Genomic DNA, 25,559 nt, shown 5'->3' with positions numbered 1-25,559 from the left:
TCTTAACTTCACATCAAATTTCAAAGACTGTCATGTTGTCTCCTGGTGTAACAGCAAGTTAGTAATCTGGCAAAGGTTTGTGCTAAACCTATATACAATGCCAGCAATGGGCTGGGACTCACCAGTACTGAGTACTGGCTGTTATGACCCTGGGGTCATTTTTGTATTTATGTGCTTGTTTTTTCTGATGTGATCTGTCAGTTAATCTCTCTCCTCCCTTTGTTCTGTCATGTTATGTATATACAGTTTTGCAGCGGTAAATGTTGATTTACCAAAACATAATGCAAGAAATTTAAAAAGGTATTCTGTAATATTCAATTTCCATGCTGATTTTTTTTTTGGGCTTTTTCATTGCCTTTATTTGACAGGACAGATATAGTGTGAAAGGGGGAGAGAGAGAAGGGATGACGTGCAGCAAAGGGCTGAAGCCAGACTTGAACCTGCGGCTGCTATGGCGAGGACACAGCCTCTGTACGTGGAGTCTGCTCTACCTACTGAGCCACCGGGCGCCCCATATACATGCTGATGTGACACTTCAAGGTGACATTTGATGTGACTGCATCATTGGAGCTAAACAAATGAGTCCTGCCCATACATTATGGACTTGCCTTTGGTATTTCTACCCATATATAATTTCATCTGTAGGCCAATAGATATGACATTTTCAGCTGGTATTGTAACATATGTGTAAATATTGTATTTGCTAACAATAGGCTTGTTTCTGTCGAGTTTCAATTAAGCATGTTTCATGGTGAATTAAGCCTCGTCTGTCTTCTGTGAGTGAGGGAAAGTTGTATTCAAAAGGTGTACAGTTGTGTTTCTCTGTTTAATAAGAAAAATAGGCCTGAAAATATTACTTTCCCTAAGATTTTGCAAGATTCTACTGTGTATTTATTTGTCTGAAAAGCTGAATGTAAGTACCAGACTCACCAGGACTTATATAACATGTATATACCGCAAAGAAAATTCAGAAAGATATGAAGATGAGAATATTACATACTGCCCAAGCCTTGCATACAATTCGATATGTATCAGTGACAACATTAAAAGTTTAAATTTCAAGTACAAACAGTGGTAATGTTTGTATATATCAAAAATACATTTAAAGTGGTATGTATCACCAAGATATGAGTATGAATATAAATGTATCCAAAACACACGCAATGATTATGGAATACAATTGCTGGATAAGGGCACTTTTTTGGTCCAACTGAGGCACCGCTTAAATACTAAAGATCACAGCACATTCCCACAGCAACATCACTATCAGAGGTGACAGTGCAGCGAATAAAATATACGGTGGCTGCAGGGAGTAATTCACTAACACTGATCTTGCACCAAAGTAAAACCACCTGGACAATGACCAGCTTTTCTGGAGTTTTCCTGTGGGCAACACTATCTTTTACAGCAGAGAGTCAGACAGCGCTCGTCCCGACCTTCAGCCTGAAAGTGATACCATCAGGAGACACGTCCTTCCCTTTACAATTAGTCTCAGCTGTGCTCCCATTCCCCTCCCTAAATCCAACACCTAACAAGACTAGGTTAAAACCTAGTGTATGGCTGCACCGTGTACAATGACTCCCAACAATTTTCTTTAAATGACTTCTGAACTATCATAGTGTAAACTGAAGACATATTTAAGGGATATTTTATAACAAATTAAGAAAAAAAGTTGAAAATAAGGCAATGTGGCCCCACAACCCCAAATCACTACATCTGCCCCTGGTAATAATAATGAGAGCTTAGTGCGAGCGGCTAGATGAGACACAGAGCAATGCACTCTGTTCAAATAATTCCATCTAAAGTCTGACTAAACCTGAAACTAAGACAAAGTAGTCTGTAGAAGTCTAAATAAGTCACTTTCCACTGCTGAATATTTGGCTGTTGGTTCATTCAGACACTTCGGTGCTGTGAGGAGAAGCTCCGCTCTGTTTGTCTGTCTCTCTCTCACTGCGCTGTGCTGTCGGGTGACCAGCTGTTTGATCAGTAATAATGAAACACAGGTCAGTTGTCAAATAATCGGTTGTATTCTACATTCAAAGTTGTTCACTCCAATACATATTTGTTCAACTCTTCTGCTGTCGCAGTGCTTTGGCGTGAGATTTGCTTTGGTGTCATGAGCGGGTGAGACTGACCGTGAAAGCGTGTGTCACACACCTGGAGCTTGAGAGTTAGCAACCTTGAAATATATGTTAAAATGCAGAATACACTTAATGTTGGAAACCGTCAAACACGGGAGGGCAGCTGCTTTCTCTTGTGCTGCACCACTGATCATAAACACATCCTCCCTTTGCAGCTCCGGTCAGACCCGGGGAACGAACGTCCCTGTGCCGCCAGCAGCCACTATCAGAGCCAAGCTCCGCTGATATCGACAGTTTGCGAATCGTCCTCCTGCCGCTGATTACCAAACGGAAAATTCTGTCTTTGTGGCGGCACCAAGACCAACACTGTAACACGTAACATTCACGTAGAGACACTGTGACACATATCAGTTAATAACGTTTAAATAAATGTAGGCTTAAATTATGACAGAAAAGGCTGTTCCTCAAACAAACTGATGAGGTGATTCTATCACTCTTCTCTGTCCAAAATTGACAGAATGACCGCGGACGGCTTTTAGCCGTCTACTTTGCTATTTTTCCACCATGTTGCCACATTGCACTGCTTACCGAAAATGTGGATTAACGTGACATTAATACAGGACCGTCAGCTTCTGTCAGCGTGTCCACCATTTCCGCGCCTATCTAATATGAAACATCAACAGCCAATAGGGAAACAGCTGCGTGAAAAACCAATCACACTGACCAATGGTGCCATCTCACTCACTCACCACCACATGCTGCAGACCAGCCAAAAATAAGGTAAGCCACTGTGTCAGGTAGGGAATATCTGTAAGAATGATCTAAACTTCTAAAACATAACTCCCATCACATTCATGCATCTGCTGCTTCAGGAAACAAACCTTTATGTTGCTTTACAAGACTGTTTTTGTGACTCCACCGAGGTCTCTGACTGCAGTGTGTGTCACAATGACATCAAAGCAATGTCACAGTGAGACAATTACGTGCTGGTAAACAGTCTTTCAACATAAATCCATACAGTATGTCAGTAACCACACATAACGATAGAATTATCATATGCATCTGTTGTGCTTTAGCAATTTATGTTCAAAGCCAACGTTCAGTGCCGAAGCATGAAGTACAGAGACAGTCACATATCAAAGCAAAACGCAGCCTGAAGGTGCAGATGGATGTATCGCACATCTGCAGCACATCTCATTCTGGGAGTCAGAGTTGACCGGGACCGTCGCCAAGAAATTATGTGCATATTGGACGATTGTGCGCCTTATGGTTTATTACCAATGCCAACACTCACCGCCAATATAGGAAAGAATGTGCTGTATATGTGGAGAGAAAAATAACAGGGGTGTGGAGGTCAAGGCAGTGGATGTTTGTGTCACACAACAGACTTTTGTGCAGGTGACCATCAGAGTTTACCAACCATTTACTACAAGCTTTCCCTAAATTTAACCACAATGTAGATGCTATGCACAGATATTGTAAAGAAAGTAAGAACTTCAAATATGTTGACATCAAACATAAAACATCTCCAGAGTTTTGCATTACTCAATCATGATAACTAGCTTTCCCATAATCACCACCTGTTTTCTGTTGCCTACATTTTAAGTTTTTAAACCAATAAAAGTTATGTTTACATTCAATGTTACTCACCAAAACCCACTTATGTCCAACAAATGTCTAATGTGTACTTCCATGCCTTGCTAACAGTTTTCTTCTTCCCTGTCTTTGTTGCCACATTCTGCATATTTTGGCCTGTTACTGCCACCTGTTGATCAGTGGAATAGTTAAAACCATGTGTGTCATGTCACCTGCATGTGCACAAACAAGATACAGTAACGAGACTCACTCAGAAGAAACTACAGTTGCTTTGAAAGTCAAAAGACCTAAACATTTCAGAAAACAAAATAACATTTCCGAAAACAACACAATTCTGAAAACGAAAGAGCATTTCCCAAAGCTCTACAACATTAACCCAAAACTAATCAACATTCCAAAAAACTAAATGATAGTAGTACTATAGTGTTTTCTGAAGCACTGCAGTGTTTTAACCCTCAGGGCCACCATCAAAATCGTCTCTATAGCACAAAGAGAGGTCAAACTCTCCACAGGGAGCACTTAACTGTATTGGGTTGACAACACTTCCACACTATCCATTTTTGCAAACATGGATATTTTGTTATATTTTGTGACAGTGACCATCTGAACCAATGAATGTGCAGCAAATTATTTTAGGTTTTCACAGTAAAACATTTCATATGATTCTGATTGGCAAACACAAAATACAAAACTGTAAGCTCATTTACACTAAAGTATCTAAATGCTTTCTGGAGTATAATGAAATGCATGACGTGAACATATTATGAGATCTAAAAAGCCCATAGTATAATAGAAAAGAAAAGAAAAGAAAAGAAAAGAAGTTAATTTAAACAAACAGAAACAATAGGACTGACAGAGAGAATATTCTAGGTTATACAATACAATTCACATGTACATGTACAGCACAAATGTATTTTTATTATTTATTCATAATAATATTTATAATAATTTTAACTGTGTCTTGCTCTTTACGATATAACAAGTGATATGTATAATGTGACATAAAAAGTAAACATGTATCAGTTACTGTGCTTTTTTATGAGGCTTTGCAGATTCTGTTATTTCAGAAATAATGGATTTATTTCAGGTCAGTGGAAATGTCAAGATGATTTTCTAGGTAATACGTGCGCATCTTATTTACTGAGAAATATAGAAGTGATTTAATCAGCACGATTTTTTAGAAAGGTTAAATGAGTTCATGAAATAAAATGTAAAAACTCAACACTTACTGTAACCTGTGATTATTATTTATCTCATCTTTTTCTTTTGTTTATATTTTGGTGTTTCTTGTGTTTATTTCCTTTTCCATGTTTTGTTTTGTACATCCAAAGCCGGAGGATGGTTAGAGACATGAATAAAAATGAATGAATGAATGAATGAATGACTGAATGAATGATCTTGTACTTCTCTACCTGTCTCAGTAAGTGCAGCAAGTTCTACTTTTAATAATAAAAGTGACAAAACTGAATAATTAGTCTAGCAGTCAGGCAACAAATACCTTTTTCCTGCTTTTAAAATATGTCAAGCCGCTTTCTGTTTGCAAAAAACTAGGTCACCTGATTGTGTCAGAAAAGAAATATCTAAAAACTGGTCAAACCTTCATCTCGTTTATGTTCATAGTGATTTGATTTGAAGGGTCAAACAACTGCTTTGACTGCTTTCTTGTCAAGTTGCATCACACTGATGGAAAAGGAAACCTCTTTGTTCAGTTTAAGACCATCTGCCAAAAGACAGCATGAGGGAGGTTGGTTAAGACATCAGTGAAAGGCACCAGGGCATTGCAGCACAATGACATAAGCGAAACACCCCCAAAATGTTTTCACTTACATAACAGCAGCAACATCATCGTCAACAATGATGGGAAGCCTTGAGCAGACAAGGAAAGCAAGGTCGCCCAGTGCAACTCAAAAACTTGTTTTTTCTTAGTGAAAAAAACATGAAGCCATCTGTTGAAACAAAATTGTTCATTCAAAAAAAAAAGTTATCCACAAATCCTTGTAATCTGAATGTGTATTTACTTAATCAAATGTAAACAACAGCAGTAAAAACAGAAACTATTTTAGCTTCTGCATCTGTGGCCATTGTGTAGATCCATCTGTGAAAATATTTCTTTCTTAAACTATTTTGGCCAAATGAAGTGAATATTTTTGTTTTTTGTTGATTTGTTACTGCTGAATAATCTCACAAAATAAAATTGTGTCATTGACATAAAAGCAATTGAAACTGTGTGCAGGCTGTGACTCATGCAAACAGTAGAGTTGAGTCTTGAGAACAAGACTGTGATGGTTATCAGATACTGTAATGAGCTTGTTAATCACACAATCAGTGTAGTGTTCAGTATGGATAGGTGGCAAATGGTATCAGTAATCAGTAAATGTGTGGGTGTGTTATGTCACCTGAACTCTGCAAAAAACTGTGACTAACAGTTCCCACAAAAGTACGTCAGTGCGGTTTATGTGTCAGCTGTGGAGTCTCTCACTGTGCCAAAATCAACCTATTTTGTCCGGATATCTTTAGCTCACAGCAAGTGTTGCATATTTTACTGACTAATCTCATACCGACCATGAATCTGTAATTCCAAACAGCTGATTCATTAACGCCAATTATTGTTTCCTGCAGGTATTTAAAGGTAAATAAAATCACATTTACTGTAAACATCAATCACAGTTTACAGACTAGTTCAAATTTAACCTGCAGTAAAATTGAGTATGCACACAGTTTTCTAACGATGGATTATCATTAACATTTTAAATGCTTTTGCTTTGAGTTTTGGCTGAACTGTCGACTTGTTCAAATGCTCTCTGTTACAGTCTGTACTATTAACTTCCAGATTTAAGCAAGTACTTTGGCGTTGGTAATCTATTTTGACTGCTTTGTTTATCTTGTACGTACATACTTGGCAGCTGTAACAATGCAAATTTCCTCATTGTGGGACTAATAAAGGACAATCTTATCTTATCTTATTTTATCTTATCTTATTGAATCAAAGATAAAAACTAGTTTAATAGTTTAGTTTGTTTGATAAAAACAAAATTTACTCTGACACCAAACCCACATCAAAGAACTAGTGGTAATAAAGTCCTGCTGTCTAAGCTTGTGTGTGTGTCTGCCAAAAGTTGCACTGAACACATTGTGAAGATCGACAGCCAATGGCTATTCTGCACCTATAACTCTCCATACCAGTAGGTGGTGGTAGTCTGTACGTGCCATTCAAAATGGGAAAATGCAAGAGTGACAGGAAGGATTCAAAACACTAGTTTAACAGTTAAAAAGTATTTCACTGCTGGAAAGAAGGCCTTATCGTAAAACTGGGCTGTCTTTGCAGTATTTTCAAAATTAGTACTACATGACCAGAGAAGACAGAGAAGACAGAGAAAAAGGACTGTGGTGCTTAAGAGCCAGCTGGTACCAGACGATCTCGTAATTCAGTTAAACGATGAGCTAAAACATGTTTCTGAAAAGATGTGTGGTGAGAAATATGCAACTCATAATCTTGGGTTAAATTTCATCAGCAGTGCTTAATTTTTCCATTTTTAGGTCTCTGTGTTTTTGGCCTCCGTTTTCACAGTGCAAGAGGCAGGATGGCTCCTACTTATGTTCACAAACTCTCTCTATCACAGCTAAACAGGGCACTAAAATATGATTTTAACAACATTTGAGGTGAGAAAAAGGCAGTGTGGTAACTTTATCTTGCTTTATATTTGATCAGCGCTGCCTATTTGCATGTTTTGATCAGAGTTTTGTTTGAGAGCGAGAGAGAGTGAGTGGTGTTTCTGTCCCTTGATCCACTTCTGTACCTCAGTGTCTGCGGTGGCGGCTTGGGCTGCAGCCAATACAAAAACACAGAAGTTCAGCATGTAGATCAAGCAACAAACAGAGAGATGAGATCTAGGTGCTGGTAACATGGAGGAACATTTACCACAGTTCACTGACACATTATACCCACAGCTGTTTGAAAATTAGCAAAGTATCCTTTTGACAACACAGCCCAATGTTGAAAGAGCAAAGCATATTTACTGTGCCAAAGCGAACAATAACAGAAACCACAACAAACTATTTCTCTGCTAAAGACCTTAATGAATTAAAAAATAATCTTACTTAATACAACAAGTTTGTTTTGATCTCACTCCCTCTTGACTTTGGCCGTTTATTTCCCTAACTGCTGTTTCTCTTTTCTGTCAGTCAGAGGGATTTCATTCACAAACGGGCTCCGCTGGCCTGCATGCAAATTTATTCATTTATTCAAGCGGCTGAATAAAAGCTGACAAAGGATGACTAGTGACAATGGTGCAGGGCACGTCGCAAAAACAAAAGCAACAGACACTCATCAACAGCCTGACATTGACTGACAGCTGACCATCAGCTTGGTGTGTCAGGGCCTTTAAGGCTCATTTATGCTTCCTTTATGAATGAAAATAGATACATCTGCTCAAATGTTGTAAATGTCACTATCCTTATACTTAAAATCCATGAGAGGGCAGAATCAAACATTTCAGACAACAACCAATGGGACGACAGTGTAGGAGGTGGTTATTATGTACCTTTTAAGGGAGGCAGTTTTGAGACGGCTGCTAATAAATACATCGCAACACGTGGACGGAGAATTCTTTTCACGATATTACTGATTTGCTTCGTTCTGCCTTTTTTCTCACGTGAACGTTGCTACACTGCCCTCGTGATCTCTGGTGGTGCTGCTACATTTTGTCTGTATCCTTACTGTGTATGTGAGCAAAGAGATATTTCCTAAATCTGGAAGAGAAACGTGTGAATCATCACAGTCCAGTTTCCCCTTTGAGTCTCTTTGTGTGTTGGATTTGATTTTCTACTACAGGTACTTAATACAGTCGGCCGACGAGTATTTGGGCTTGAGATGGGGAGGACACCAGAGTGGAGATACTTAATGGGGCAGAGACTAACCTTATCACGACTCTGAGACTTACTCGTGTTGGCAGATGCTATTGATTTCTCTTCCAAATTATCTCCATGTTTTCTCATTGGCCTGTGGTGAAAACCTGCCAGGCCAGATGTGTTTGTTTGCAGCAGGACAGTCTGATGCAAACATGTATTACGAAACAATGAGAACAGACGCTGTCCGTCAAAGGAGCAAGATACCCAGAGAAGCCCAAACCCAGGGGAAGAAGAAGGAGGTTCATTGTCAATCTAAAACCTGAGGTTCATGAGAGGGAATGAAACTAAGTCCTGAGGTCCCAGTACAGCAGCAGTAAAATCAGACATCAGAATCTAAAACTAGCAGAAGCAAAAAATAAATACACCGAAAATTCAAAATTTGTTTTGCATCTTTTCTTAGCCAGTTTTTCTCCCTTTGTCATCACTGTTGTCATTTTGCATCTCTTTCTGTTGGTTTTGCTTCTCTTTTGGTCATTTGGTATCTTTTAGTCATTAAATTGCGTTTTTTGGGGGGTTGTTTTATGTCATTTTCTGTATGTTTGTCATTGCATCTTTTAATGGCTGTTTTGCATCTCTGAACATTTTGAATGTTTTTGTAGTCCAACTGCGTCTTTTCTGGTTGTTTTGTGCCTCTTTCTAGTTGTTTAATTCAGTTTTGAACAAAAAAAAATTTAATCTGGGCCTGCTCAGTAAACCATCTGTAGCTTGTCTCACAGTTACAAGCTGTACATTTTACCAGCAGCAGCGCTTCATTTGCTATCAGTTTAATTGTAATGCAGTGAACAACAGGTCAGTTAAAGTGATTCTGCTTTCTTATGGAAGCGTCTTACTTTTATACTCCAGTGCATTTCCATATTCATTCTACAGCTTTTTAGAAATCAAAGTGTAACAAGTAAAAACAGCGTGCTGTTCCTACACAGATTTCATAGCATAGCAAATAAATCATAACAAGTGATGCCAAGGAGTTGGAAGTCCTTCCCTTGGCAGACTGTTAGACTTTATCTCTGCCACATGCTGGGTGTCTTTTTGAGATCTTAATGGCCCAATTATCACAGCTCTGGAACAGATCAATGAAGACCTGCCAGCCAGTGCTCCTCTCACAATGGGGGATGGGAAAGGTGTGACAAGATGCACGGAGACCCTTTGAAGAAGGCGACAGGTGCAGCCATTTGCCAGAAGTCTGTCTTTCTCCAAAAGGTACGGCTGTGACAGGAAGCCGTCTGTGAAATGGCAGCGCTCCTCTTTTATACATGAGACACAATGGCTGTATTACATGCAGTAAATCTCCTATGCCACTGTTACAGTATGTAACTGTATTTCTACTTGTCAGCAAAGATGCCAAGAAGAGAGTTTACAATATCAAAACCCGGTGGCAAGTTGTAGATAAACTCTCTTCTTTACTGCTCACATTGGGAAAAAAAGATAAAAACTGTTGTCATGCACCTTGTTACTGGGGAGTTGTAATTCATTCTGTCAAGGTCAGCCAGCCTGCGCCGCAGTGGTAGTTGCATTGTTCTTTAAAAATCAATTTACTTTACGATTTCACTGATAAGATGATTTTATCTTCAGCTTCAGAACAGGTGTGTTGTAGCAATCCAGCAGGAATTAAAAGGTTTAATTTGTGCTGGGAAAAAGATTCCTCTTCAGTGCCTCACCATTAAGATCCCACGTTCAGTGTCTTAAAACAGAATTCAAGACCTGTCGTTAAAAACACATTATTTCATTCAGCTGGTGACGACAAGAACAGAACTGAGCACAATAAGTGATGAATAATAATTAAATGTAAATGGGCTCTCCCCTGACTTTTTAACTATCGCCATCATCAGGTCACATTTTGGATTTGTCAAATACTTTGATTCATGTAAAAATACTTACAAATCGAATGGCACTCCCATCAGCCTTAGGGCTCATTCATGCTCAACTTTAGATACGTGTACGGACATAGATGGAGCTTTCTGTCCATGGGTTCATTTCGGCTGAATTTGTGCATGTTACCTAAAAGCTAATGAATACCTGACATCAGGAGGCAGTGTAGCTTTGTACAAACGAGATATGACCGTGACAAAGCTGATGAAGATGACAAAGACATTTAAAAATTGGCAGAATGGAATGAATTAGTAATATAATGAAAATAATTCTCCGTCCATGAGTCAAGATATATTAAATGCCATCACAGTCCACTATGTCTTCAACGCTGTCTCCGTTTAAAGGTACATTAGTATGACCTTGTCAACTAACACCACTAACACTTTGTTCGTTGTTGTCAGGAGCTTTTGACTCTGCCCTCTAATGCCATCTATTGGCTGTATCTGTGCTGTCATAAAGCTGAAAACGTTGCTGCCCCATGGTGCTAATTTGGGTTTTTTTTTTATACTTCAACCAAAAAAACTACCTTTTCATATCACAATGCCAGAGAATCAGTCAACTCAGTTCAGCGGGCAGATTTAAAGGTCTGGACCCTGGATCCCTCTCAATCACCAACAAACATGCAAACACAAAAGATGGCAGCTATGATCGGTCAGGGAGTAATTTGCAGTCTGCCATTTCTCTCTATAATAATCTATGGCCCGATAATGCCGAAACTAACACAGTAAGTGTCTCGAAGGACAGACATACTGATCCCTGCATTACATACTGAACGTGTACATGTCTCTGTCTTGGCTGGGAGTCAGCAAACTGGATCCAAATATTGTCATTGGAGGGGCCGAAACCTTCAACTGTCCTCATCTGTTTGTCATTTATTGTCATTTATTGCTCTATTTTCTCCTCCTCAGGAGGGCAGCAATTTCTGAGATGCTGGAAACTGTAACATGTTTGATTTGCATAAATAATGGTTCTGACTCTTCGTTTATGTAAGTTGGAAATGTATTTTTATTCTTCATTATCATGTTATTCTCCCCACAGGAGCAGCTGTCTTAAAGTCTGCATGTTCTTCACTGTGTGTGATAAATTCTGCTTTAACCAGGTATGAATTAGTGTGCTGGCATGTTGAGCAGAAGAAACCTGATACATCACTTTTCTTGTGCTGCGTTCAGACACCTTTCACAAGCTATTAAAACCTTTGAAACATGAGCAGATTGGTTTGATTTATTTGGAAAACATGGGGGGGGAGGCAATAAGCAGCTTGGCAAGAAGTGTCCCACAAATTGCAAGAAATTAGTAAAAGGTGACAAGAAAATGACCTGAAAATAAATTTAAAAGGGGGGAGGGGTGTCCAGAAAACTATTTTTATAAATAGTATAAATATAATATATATCTAAAATTTATTTTACAAAAAAATGTAGCCTATATTACTGTTGGGCTGTACCCAACTCAGAATAATGCCATTTGAATCATTTTACCATTTTACTTTTCTTCTTTTGCCTTTTTCGGTTAATATTTTTGTTCCGTTTAACCAATTTCTGGCTAATTTTTGGGCTGTCTTGTTAAGTTGCTCATTACCCTCTCTCCTGGTTTTGAAAGAAATCAAACCCATTTGCCAGGTTTCAGAGGGTGAATCTGATGTTATTTTTTCAGAATCAGTAAAGCCAATATTTCCGCAGTATGCCCTGTTTTTTTTTTTTTAGCCTTCTTTTTGGGAAGAAAACTAAGAACAAAATCTTACGCGAGGCTTTCTGTTCCCCAAAGTCTGGCATCGCTGAACCTTTTGCATTTTTAATGACTGTAAAAAATAAAAAACAGAAGCAATACCTGTTCAACACACAACAAGCAGCCTGATCTTTTCCATCCTACTTCATTTTAATATCCGGCTGCTGAGCTCATAGTCCTCACATGCAAATTACCCGTGTGCACGGATGGTTTTTAGCTCTTTGTTAGTGACACACTGCTTCACAGTCATACGCTTCGTACTAGCCCAAGGCCTTAGGTGTGCTCTGCACTTAGCAGTGGGAAATCAATGTTCACTGTGAGTCTTCTACCTGAGAGCAGAGGAGCCAGTCAGAGCTGTGGATTGCTGCTTTACAGGAGCTGTTATCACACAGTGGGGACCTCTTCCACTGTTTTCCCTCACATTTGGCTCCAGTCCATTAACAGCTGAGAGAGGTCATCTCAACCCAGGACTCTCATGGACTGTATTAGCTGCTGGATTTTAAGATCCTGGGCCAGCTGACAAGTATTAGCTGGAAAGAGTATAAAGCTACGATTACAACCTACCTGCTCGTTTTATGTTTTAATGTGAGTGCAGTTTTTCGGGAGGAATTTCACTCTCCACAGTTTGTCCTAAGGGAAAATTCATCACCATTAAAAGTGAGCTTCTCTGCTCTTTACTTTTTTCTCCTAATTTAATGACCTGCTGACTAATGAAGGCTGTCATCGCAGCTTTTCACCCATCATGACTCTGACCCACTTGAGACCAACAAGTTTTTTCCCTTATCTCTCCACTTTTGCAAATGAAGTGGAGGACGACACTGCCAGACTCAAAGATGGTTTCGAACCTACACACGAGTCATGGCATCTCCCTCCTTTCCACTCATGTTTAAATGCAAGCTGTACTAAGAAGTTTACAATTACCTACAATATACAATTAAATCAATGTCTAGGAGTTTGGGCCGAATCTACGCAGTTTTCAGCTGCTCCAACAGTAATGGCAGACTTCAATTTTGGAAAAAAGACAAATGCAAAAATACAAATGCCTCTAATTCATGAAGACTGCTCCTGTCCGAGACCATACAGTCTGCACAGATGCCTGTAACGTGCCGAGGACCAAGATGTTCACCAGAAGTGGATCATAAAAGTAACAGAAAGGACTTTGTTTCCAATGCCAACAGCATTTTGTTAATCTTGAATACCTATAAAATATGAATTTGTATTGTTTTATTTTTTACAAATGTAACTACTCTGCAATAATTAAATGCAACCCCTTATTGATTGTGCTGGCTAACATTAGCTTGTACAGTAACATTAGTAACGTTACAATGCAGCACTTCATCACTTGATCATATATGTTAATTTGAATAATGTTAAGATCTTCACTGATATAAAGTACCTTCATCACTAACGTTGTAATGTTATTGTTTAATACTGTATCTACGGCTGTCACTGCCAGCAGGCAGCAGTCAGTGGCCACCACAGTAATGGTGCCGCTAGATGGCAGAACACACAAGTTGGTCGCTGGATTTGTCTATAGCTTGAGGAGGAGGCCTATACCGAAAACAGTCTCGCTCCTATGCCTTTCCCACCTAGTTTTACACATTCACTTCAAGGTTTCCTAATTCTTGATGGGACAGATGGTAAGGTGGAAGTTTCAGGGCTACATGACCCAAACTGAGATTTCCACACTATTGCCACACATGCTACAACAAAGAAAACATAACCTGTACCTCCTCCCGTGTGGGTGTCAGTCAGAGGAGTGCAGTGACACTGTATGCTCAACTCTTAACTCTCGTACATCACGAAAAAACAAGAGGGAGGCAACACATTTGAGACAGTATTTGGTACTGCAGTCCTACCACAACTCTGACTGTTACAAACTGAAAAATGTTGCCACCAAGAGAAATCAGCACTGCAGAAGATGGCATTTTTGCAATGTCCAATAATACTGTCTGTTTACGTAAACACCAGAATATCAATAATGTGTCATGGTCTTGAAGGGTTGTCCCATTTGATAGGAAAAGACAAATGTTGAGAGACTATCGCATGCAGAGATGAGCTGTGAGGGTGAAGCACCAACATGTCAGTAAAAGAGTGTAGCCTTTTCTGCCAAAGTGGCAACACTCATTCACAAAAATATATATATATTCTGTTTTTCCAAATTCTGATGGAAAGAAGATTTTGAATTTTTAAATGCTAATTCAACAAAAAATTTCACATCAGCTACAGCCTTCTTAGTTTTCAGAAATGCCTAAACAGCGCTCCTCTCACCATTGTGTCTCCAGCGCGTGGGTGGGCAAGCCAAAAATTACATCATCACTTAATCTGCAATAAGTGCAAAGACTCCGCAAGTTGTCAGTCATCCTATCAAACTTGCTCCATATAAGAAAAATGGTTGAGACCGGCCAGGACTGGGTCAGGTTGAGTAGAAACTTGTCTGAATGAGTATCAGCCACATCTTCTCAAGCCGGCTAATGTGGCCTCGAGTGGAGATGAGGAGCGAGCTACAGAAGTCTGGTAAACTCGAGTCTCTCTTACTTTGCACAGACAGATTTCTTTTCATTTCCAAACTTCAGCCCCAATCATCGCTCGCTTGAGGTAAATCACCATCTTTTGCTTAGCTCCCTCTGGAGCCACAAAAGGTTTTTAACAACTTTTTTAAATATCCAGTAGTACATTAGTGTAACTTTTAGTCTTGGGTTGGTTTAGAGGAATTTTAAATGCAGATTTTCTTTGCTGCAGAACTTTTATCAGGTGCAGCTAGAGCAAGAATAATTATTCACACCACATAGAAAGTAATGTTCCATATAGTGAGAGCCTTCACAGCCATTTCATTCGCTGCATATCTTTAGGTGTCTTCGGAGCAACAATGAGCACATTGAAGCGAACAACTAGTTTTGCCCCCAGGCTTTGTCAGAGTCATTCTCCCAGAAGAAGGATGTTACTGAGTCAAACCTGGGTGAAATGTTTCCGTTCTCAGCAAACACAGAGTGCTGCAGCTCTCTGGAGGCTCAAACACCACCCTTAGACGACTGATTATAACTCCTCGAATTGGATTTTGAGTTAAACATCAGTCTGGTTTAGCTCCCTGAGATCTCATTCTCCAAAAACTTCCACCAGAGAGCTGACAGGGTTATAGCTTAAATCTGGAGATTACTACCTACCGTTTTCCGGATTCTCCCTAATGGCAGGATGTTGCAAATGAAAACGTAATAAAAAACATTATTCATAATTACGTTCAGAACTTACAGCATCAGCTAACACCCACAGTGACAGTTTGTGATGCCTCACGGGCGCTAAAGGGGTCAAGAGTGAGGAAAGGAGGGCTAAAAAGGAATAAAGGCATTCTTTAAATGTTGCCTGTCCTCATTGCTAATTCGGCCTTTGTGGCAGAAGAAAACAATAGGGTGAAAATAATTTAACTGGCTGTCTTCAGCCAGAGGAGATGAGAAATAATGAGCAAATAGCAACAATAAAAGTGGAATAATACCAGGATTAGCAGTGGCCTCACAGGCTTCTGTCCAGCTTGGTTTATTATTTACAAGTTGTGTGCTCTGAGGCCTGCAGCTGAAGATAATAATATTGTCTTCGGCAGCAAAAGCAATAAGGGTAAGCAGAAAACTTCAGGCACACCCCACATCACTCTCCCTCTCCCTGGTGGAATATGTGCAGGAAGGAGAGGAGGATCATGGGTAGTCATTAGTGAGCTGGAGGTGATGCTTTTTATTGTTTATTGCTAATTCATCTAGTTTCTGTGCAAGATGTTTCCTGATGTGATCCTGGGGTGCAGGAATTTAAGTGGGACTTCCCTGAACAATTTGAAGGGAGAAGAACCTCATTATTTTCTGCAGAACCGACTGGAAGCTATTTTACATCCTGCATTTAAGTTTACTCCAAAATGTGGATCGAGGATTTTTGGACAGATTGAAACTATTTGGAAATCACCCAACAAGACACACCTCAAAAGGCATTTCACAGCTCCAAAAAAAAAACCCAAACTTTTGTGCTCGCTTCAAAAATGCACACTAGGCCTGTGAGACTCAGTTTGATCGCGTATGTTTGCTTCGTCATCTGCCGTTTTTTACTCCACAGAGTACTTTGGACTCATCACTCAACTGTCTACTTTGTTCTTTGGAGTAATGGGCTCACACATATTCCCAAGACAATCATGTGAAAGTTAAAAAAAGAAAAGGGCAGAGATAAGCGGTTTTTAGTATTTTAGAGCACAACAATACTTCAAAAGCAGGTCAAACACAGATCTTTGGATGAGCCTGTTGCATTGATTTCTGCTCCCTTAAGATGGTTTTTAGCTCCATGGTGAAGTCTGGCACTTTGGGTCTACAAAAGCCCATGAGTGTGGTGATTAGTTTCTCATAGCACACAGAGTCAGTGCTCTTATTCTTATTCTTCTTCGACTGAACCATTGTTAAAGCCCCTTTGTGTTAGAGTCTCTGCCTTCATGAGGAGTTCATTGGCTGGCCAGCCCTCAGGGGTCACACAGACCTTGCTTGCTGCTGAGGGGATTGCTGCAGGGTAGAGGGATTGGGGAGAGATCACAGACAAAGTGGGAGTTGCTGGTGGGCTCTCACAGCTCTGCAGCAAGCAAAATTAGATACATTGTGACCCCTTTTTTCTGTTCCTTTAACAGTCAGGTGCACTCGAAGGCTCCTTTGACAGACAGGAAAGTTTGAACAAACACTGGACTTAATTATTAGTAATGTCATCTCGCCTCTAAAATCTGCTATTTCTTACATTTAACGATCATTGATCAATACACAACCCAATCACTAGAATAAATATTGGCATGGTAGGTTTCTGCGATTCACAGATTCATTACATTTGTACGTTATTATGTAGCGGATACATTGAAACTTTGTGTATTAACTTTTCAACAATGTTGTGGCTAACATGTAGTTACGTTTAGGTAAAAAACTACGTTATTGTAAGGAAGCGATCATTATTTTACTACCCAGTTTTTAGGTGGCACAGTCCAAGCTGGAAACACAGTGATGTCTCTGTAAAAAACAACTGATTTTCGTGACACTATCCCAGCAGATAACGTAGCACCGTCTTAGTAGAAACCTCAACACTATCCTGGCAAAAAACAACTGTTTTTGTAGCACTATTTCAAAAGAAAATGCAGCAACTTTTTATGACACTATCTTGGAAGACATTGCAGTGACGTCTTGGAAAAAAAAGCCACGTCTTATTACACTGTCCCAGCAGAAAATGCAGTGATGTCTCCATTTAAAAAAAAACACTTTTACGAGCATTATAATGGCAAAAAAACAACAACATATTAAGGTCTTGGTAATAAACAACCCATTTTGGTGGCACTATGGTTAATAGCAATTTTGGCAAGAAACAGCCACTTTTCATGCTACTATGCCAGCAGAAAATGCAGTGATGTTTCAGCAAAAGCCCCACTTTTCTAAGCACTATAACAGCAAAAAACACATTCACGTCTTGGTAATAAACCAGTTTTTGTGGAACTATGGTTGATAACACAGTAATGCTTTGGTAAAAAAAGAAGCACATTTCATGACACTATCCTGACTAAAAATGCAGTGATAGCTTGGTAAAAACAGAACTGCTTTTAGTCACATTTCCCGGAACACAACACAGCAATGAGTTATTAAAAAACACACATTTGTTGGCGAGGGGGCCACTGGAAATGCAGACATTACTTGTTAAAATAAGCATGTCAGGTGTCTTTTCCAGGTATCACGCCATCCACCACCCCTCCTCTTCAAGAGGACAAAGTCAGCTCATATACTAAGTCACTTTTATATAAATATGATACGTATATAAAACATAAAAATGTAACATATCAGTGTTTGCAGAGACGTTCACTACTAGCATTTCTTTGCTGGCGACTGTGAAGCAACACAAATTAAATGAGGGGTGTCAGTGGCATAAACTGTGCCGCGCGAAACAAAGCACAAAAACAACAGCAAACTTAGCTGTTGTTTGTAGGAACTGTGATGAGACTTGTGCTGACTTTCCCTGCAAGATGTCGGGTTAACAATAATAAGTATCGGGTAAACAAATTTCTGATAAATCCATTGTTCCCAAGCAGCGTCTCATTAGTGATTTCACAGCTTGAACTGAAAAAGGCAAACAGCACTGAGGTAATATATTCTGAGAAATCATAACTCAATCTAAACATGCTTTTATTTGGTGCCGCTGACTGTGTCAGTTAGAGTTATACAGGTGCATGCTGATTTGTAATTTGCTCACAGTCAACAGAGATCCAATGGCTGAAAGTCTACTGAAGAAGAATCTACTCAATTTATTATATAAAATGACAATAAGGAAGGAATGTATGATTATTTTCATTCGTATTTTTTAGTTTTCCAAAGCCAAAAACATAAGAGGTGTTATATTAAACAGTGTGGAAGTCCTCACTCACAGCTGAATGCATCAAAAATCAACAAAAACTCCTTTGTTTGCATCAAGGTAAAACACTTACTAACATTAGCTAGCTCAGCACATTAGTGAACAAAGACAGTTGAAAACTGATTATAAATTATTTATGTTTTAATCTGACCAAGTATTTGACTGCGGGCGAAGATGGTCTTTCCATAAAGTTCAACGCAGTAGAAAGACAAAACTTTCGAAATTTGGTGCCACGTGACCAGAGGAAAAGAACTGGCATTCACTTTTACTCAAGAGGCAGAAAACCTACAACTACCAGAATGCACTGCGCCACACCCGACCAATAAACACTTCCTCTGGTGGGTGAAGTAATTCAAATTCATCTGTTTGACACAACGGTGACCAGCTGCTAACAAACAATCTCTTATTATAGTTAAACAGTGAGCTAAAATATTTATTTTCTTCTTTAGCCTCCATTTGCACTTGAAAAGTATGGTGGCTACTTCCTGTTCACCCTACACAGTCAACCCTGCGATCATACGACCGTGTTGAATTGTCTGGTGATGTGAACGCTCTAAATCTATAAAGATGGGAACTTTCCATCTCCTCCCATATGACATGAATGCAGCTACATGATAAGATCATTGCCTTGCATGGCAGCTCGCCCTCCAGAAATGTTATGAAGATGTCACAGTAAAGCACTACACTTTAGAAACGCACCATCATTATGCACCTCTAACATCAAGGTCAGACTCAGATTGCTGTTTTCTGCTGAGGTCGATAAAAGAACACTAATTTTTCTTTGTGACACCGCCGCTGCGACACATCAACTACGACCGTAACAGAGACCGACACACGTGTTACAGGGACAGCAATATTTCACATTTAGTGCGTGGTGACTATGATAAACAGCTGGGTATATATGCTATACATTCAGCGAGGTCTTACATCACCTTGGGAACTGATATAACTTTATCTTTCAATAACTCTTCCCTTAACCACGAAATGTTTTTTTTTTTTTTTCAGGCATTTCACAATTCCTATATTTGATTCAGTGTGTCTCAAAAGAACACAATGTTTCTTATCCCTCATCACAACTGACAGAAAAAGTAAAAGTGCATCTCACTGAAGCAATCCACTCTTGACTGGCTATGGCTCCCCTGAGGGAACATTCTCCCCACAACAATGAGCTACTTAGACTGCCAGAGGACACAATGCCTGTGCAAAGAATAGAGATAAAAGTTAGATTGGGGAGGATAGATGAGGAGAGGGAGGAGGAGAGGGAGGTTATGAATTTAACATAGAACAGATGTGAGACATATTGCACCCTGGAATGAATGAAGAGATCATCTATACAGCATCCAAATGCTGAATCAAAGTGCACACGTTGGGAATTAAACTGTAATTAAAGGGATGATCAGTGCTGTGCTACTATATATATAATGACAGACACATGCATCACTGGGCTGATTTAGAGCACACGCAGGCAGATTAAAGCAACGGTTTCCAACTGGTCTTGTCGTCCAGATTTCTCCTTATTCATCAGTACAAGGTCCACATATTATAAAAGACCATATATTCAATTTTATTTCACAAATGGCAAACAGGTCGGCTTAAAACACTGAGAAAAAAAAAGAAGCTAAAACTGAAACGGCACAAAGAAGCTCTGTGCCAAAAAATTCACTATACTTCAAGATAAAGTGTTTTTTTCCACAAACTCTCACGAGTCATCGCTGGTCCATTTAGAATGGACCTGCGACCCACTTTTGGACCGCGACCCACCATTTGGGAACCAATGGATTAAAGAGATGTGATGTGATTTCCTTTGGCGGTCAAGGAAAGTTAAAAAGATAAACGCTTATATGAGTTGACGCCAAAAGATGAAATAAAATTCAGATTACTGACTGTAACATACAACAGATCCTCTACCGTGAAATGTCTATTTATCGGTGAATAAACTGTGGATGTTTTATTTATTATATCCTAACTTTATTTCAGCTGAGAGAACCAACTGAAAGTGCTGATGTTACACTTTCACACAGTTTATTATTCACATCTGGAGACCACATAAATCTTTTTAAAAGGACATTTTTAAAACTTTGAATTATTAATATTTTCAGTGATTTGCAATGGCATAAATAGGTATTTTCATTCTGCTTTATATCTGTGAATAAAAAGAAAAACATTTTTTTTCCACCTTGAACTGCTCCACACTATAATAACATTTTGAGTGATTATCACAAAAAGGTGGACATTTTTATAGATGCCTCTGCCATTATTTTTGGATTGCAGCTTTCTGGCAGCTTTTAACTTCAGTTCAGTTGGCAAAACGATCAGTCAGGAGAAAAAGAAAGCATGCATTTGCTGGTACGGTGAGGACGGTTTAAAAGATGCTCTGAGGGGTACAATTTTGAGGTGAGTCTTCTTTACTTTCCATTTGTGGTACTAAATAATTCTAACCCACTAAATCTGAGAGGGAAATACTGAATCTTTCACTGCACTGCAATTATCCGATATGAATAGGTACTTAGTTTAAACAAACTCCAATATTTTTACAAATAATCAAAGGTAAGAGAAATGAGAAATGTTTTCTTCTTTCATCTTTTCTCAGGACCCCTCAGATTTATCTTGTGACTGTGTAGGGGAGTCAAACCTCCAAATTACTGCTTATTGATAATAATTACAATCTTGACTTTACTGATTTGCTCAGTGTGAGCATTATAGAGTAATATTACCACATTCTTCCTTGATAACTCTAAATAAATACTATCTGTTTCTATGTAAAACACAAAACTACAAGTGTTAATAGTAACTAATAACTCTTAAGTCTTTCAAACTCTAAATATGTTCCTGATCCCAAAATGAGGTTTTACTAGTATTCACCAGTAATATGACACTTAAAACAAACGGATCTGTCTTTTTAGTTTGACTTTTCATTGAACTTTAACTATTTTTTTGTGACTATTTCCTTATACATTTTAATCTGTTTTATTGTTGGGTATATTGTTTTATTATTTTTAACATTTTTTTTTAATCTATTATCATTTTTGCTGTTATCCGTTCATTCATTTACTTACTCACTTTCTTATCTACTATTTTGGTTATATCATTTTTTTTTCACTTATTATTCATATTATATTTATTTATTTCTATGTTTTTATCTATATATTTTATCCTGCCTCTGGTGTTTACTCACTTATGGTAGCATTTCCTCAGCTCCTAGTTTTAATGAGTACTCTTATTTTAGTTTTCATGTGCCTGTGTAATTGTGTGTGTGTGTGTGCGTGCGTGCGTGTGTGTGCGTGTGTGTGCGTGCGTGTGTGTGTAGGGGGGGACTTCTGGTTTCATCGTATGAGGCACTGGTATGAGGATTACAGTTTTGCTTGTATGAAGAGTGCTACACAAATAAAGTCTGATTGATCGATTGATTGAAATTACCATTTTAACCTTTTCTACAGTCGACTCCTCGACACACTCAGTAAACCCATTAACGCACGCAACTACAGCATTCAACAAACCCTTTGATAAGTGCTGAGTTTCACCTTAAAAAAAAAAGGGTCGATTAGGATGTGCAGGTTCTATTTCCGTTCAGTGGTGGAAGAACAAAGTCAGGACAAGTACAAATATCTCCTTTATAAATGGGCCGCCGCCAAAACTTTCAAACATATCCATTAAAAACATACTGCCCTATCACTTAAGAATGGGGTCCGTTAATTGCAGCAGTTGTGTGCTATAATGAATTTACTAAGTGTGAAGAGGAGGCAGCTTTAAATTAGAGTGTGGGTTAGTAAGTGTCAAAGTACTAGACAATTAGTTTTGAGCAAACCTCACTTTAAAATGGGAAGCATATTCTGATTTAGAAAGACTTAATTTAGAGTTACACTTGTAATTTTGTGTTTTGTGACATGAAAACTGGCAATATTTAACAAGTTTTATTAAAGGAGAATGCGGTGCTGCCACCTTATACGGCCCACACTGAGCGAAGCATTTTATGATCATAAATCATGTGAAACAACTACTTACTATCAATAAGGAGTATTTAGGAGGGAATTTAGGGGAAACACAGTTACTCTATTGCCTTGTTATAGAATATGGCCATGCAGAATAAGGCATTATAAAGTGCTTCATAATGACTAAGAAAGAGCTAATATGCATGCAAATAAAAAAAGAATAGTTAATGGTGAATGTTTGTAAATTGATATAAAGTGTTGGCCTTTGCTTTGACTTAAATAGGATTTTAAGTTCAGAAAATTTTTCCTGTAATCGAGTATTTTAAAATTGTTGGCTTAGTACTTCTAGTTGAGGAAAGGATACTTCTCCCACCTCTGAAACTTCCGTAAGAGTCAACTCTTGAGTCATTTCAAGCAGACCATAATGAGACCGGCCGTGTGGAAACATCTGAATGAATCAGTGGATTGGAAGTAAAGAGAAAATGCAAAATAAAGAATCTTCAGTGAGACATCAAAACCTTATCATTAAATCTGGTTCTCGGCTAAGCCACGCGAGGAGACTCTCTGCTTGTCTGAGCTGAAGATATATAGTGACCTTGTGAAGGACTACGCAAGCAGAAAAAAATAATGAATTCATACAGTTCCTCGTGTGACGTGTTGAATCAGCATTTTGTCATATTATATGAATGTAAATGTTTAATCTCCTTTCATATTATATTTTATCTGCTCCTCCATGCACTATACATCTACAGATAGACAACACGGGGATTATCTCCTGAGGCCGCTCTCTGTGGACCCCTCATCTGACCGGGTCTATTAAAGAACTTCAATTACACGGTCATTTCAGTGACCTTGACATGTGATATAATCAATATATGCCCCTGTTTTTATGTTTCTTCCAATCCATACAGGTCACTCCTCTCTCCTGGAATAAACTCGGCTCTAATTCTTTGTTTGACAAACGATTACTGAGCTTTATCATCTCTCTGACAAAAAACGACGCCCATAAAAGTAGAGGAACAGATTTATTTAATCTCCTCCTTGATAATTTGGTCTATATATCAACCCTTCGGGGCACCGGCGCTCCACGTAACCGACATATAGACGGATAGAGGGTTATTGTCACCTGCACATTAAGGAGTTTCAGTGTTATTGCCCTGCTAAAAGCAGTAGAGTGGAAGCAATACCTCTATCTTTCTGTATTTTTTGGGAGGAACCATAGGAGCAGGAATTGGGGGGGGGACACAGAACTATAGGTGAGCGCATTAAAAACTGCTATAATTATGGCAGTTTATATTTACTACTTTCACTCAGGTTTATTACAGAGCTTTCCACATCATGACGCACTGACAGTCTGGAAACCCAACAGAGAAAACGCATTTTTTTCTTTATGTTTCCATGGACATTATTTAACTTTAGTTCTGAACGCGAAAATCCATTTCCCCTTTAAATTGCATGAATTGAAATTACAAAAATAAAATACGCTTATGGAAACATAAAATTATTATTTATTCCAAAAATAGTTTTCATGCTCGTATGAGGTGGTATTTCAGGCAATTTGGAAAAAAAGACATTTGCAAAACTGCAATGGAGACACTTTTCCGCTTTTATAGGTCACATGCTTGTATAGGAACTGGCTCCCTCCTACATCATGTTTCTCATCAAAGCTGCACATCTGCCTGAATTGTAATAGAAATTGTGGGGCACCAGGTGCCATTTGGGCCTACCTCGTGTAAGAAAAAGATGACGTGCATCTGTTACACTGCCTAACTGGTGTCAAGGATGGATTAGGAGTTTTAAGAGATTCACAGTTTTTCATGGAGGTGTGTAAATTGTTGTCATTATATCAGTCTCAAACACACCAGATGATGTGAGGAAGAAACTGTTTGGAATAATTCATTAAAACATGTTTGATGCACACATAAACACGGGGGGGTCTGAGGTTATTTTACAGCGCTGGTTGCACAAAATGTCATCAGCGGATCTGCCGTGCGTAATTGAGGTCCGACTGTGCGCAACATCACTGCAGCTAGAGACGGCAGATGAAACAGATACCTACCAGTCATCAGTAAAAAGGAACGTTATAAAGCACAGTAAAAAGTCAGTATAAAGTACTAAGGTGCGCCTGAGAACACAAGTATTGATCTACAAATGCTGTAAAGAACAGTCACGAGCATCTGCAAGCTATTACAGTAACAACTACCAAAAACAGCCCAAACTCGCTTACAGCACGCAGCCTCCTTATGACATGACGTCATCACAAGCTTTAGTTAAACCCAAGTTGGCACCTGTGGGAGGAACAACTTGTTGAGCAGAAATAAGGCTGCTGGATTTTTACTGTAAAAGCAAAGACGAAAACACCTCATTCAAAATATTCCTGCCTGTGTAGGCAGACGTTCACTGTACCGGCGTAAACTGGTCCAGCTGGCTTTAAGTTAGGCCACCAGAATACAACACCATAGAAACAAGCGCCATACAGAGCACCAGTCATCACCACAGCAGCAACAACCCAAAAGCATCTGTCTGCCAAACCAAACTGCTTTCATTAAAGAAATGCAAAGTACAAGACTTGGCCCCAAGTTTCTTCTCTCTGGTGAACATGCGCCAATATAAGGAGATTGGCATTTTCAGACTTATTATCAAAGTCATTACAGAGTCCCAAGACGAACTAACAGCACTGTGACAGAAGCTACCAGCTGCCAGAACTCTGTCCAATGTTCCCGGACGCTTCACCTCTAAGGAATCATTACAGTTTTGTGTTTTTTTTTTAAAAATCTCCACTGAGGTGAGACTGCCCTCACCAGAAAAACAGCATTGGTCATTTGTTCCAAAATTCTGGTTTAAAATGAGCAGTGTGACCTATTTTTCCTGACAGTTGACCCTTTCTAATTATGCGAATAATGACTATCCTGTCCAAGTTTAGCCGTACAAACTCTGAGGGTGAATGGTAGCACAAGTGAGAGGCTGCAGTTTTCGCCTCACCTCCTGCCAGCGCTCAGTTTTACTTTATTCTAACCGTGGTGACCTTTTCATAACCTTCGCCAATTAGTTTTAGTGC

General features: G+C 39.0%; 1 long non-coding RNA gene across 1 annotated transcript in view; it reads right to left on the bottom strand.

Moving 5' to 3' along the window:
* The window catches only part of LOC148188851 (uncharacterized), a 207,226-nt gene that overhangs the window by 150,474 nt on the left and 31,193 nt on the right, over nucleotides 1–25,559 (bottom strand). The gene's annotated exons all lie outside the window — the stretch shown is intronic.

The sequence above is a fragment of the Plectropomus leopardus genome, chromosome 8, assembly GCF_026936395.1.
Source record: "Plectropomus leopardus strain MGB_pleo_1.0 chromosome 8, ASM2693639v1, whole genome shotgun sequence".
NCBI classification, from domain to species: domain Eukaryota; kingdom Metazoa; phylum Chordata; class Actinopteri; order Perciformes; family Serranidae; genus Plectropomus; species Plectropomus leopardus.
Note: the sequence above shows the minus strand (reverse complement) of the source record. Positions and strands in the feature narration are given on the sequence as shown.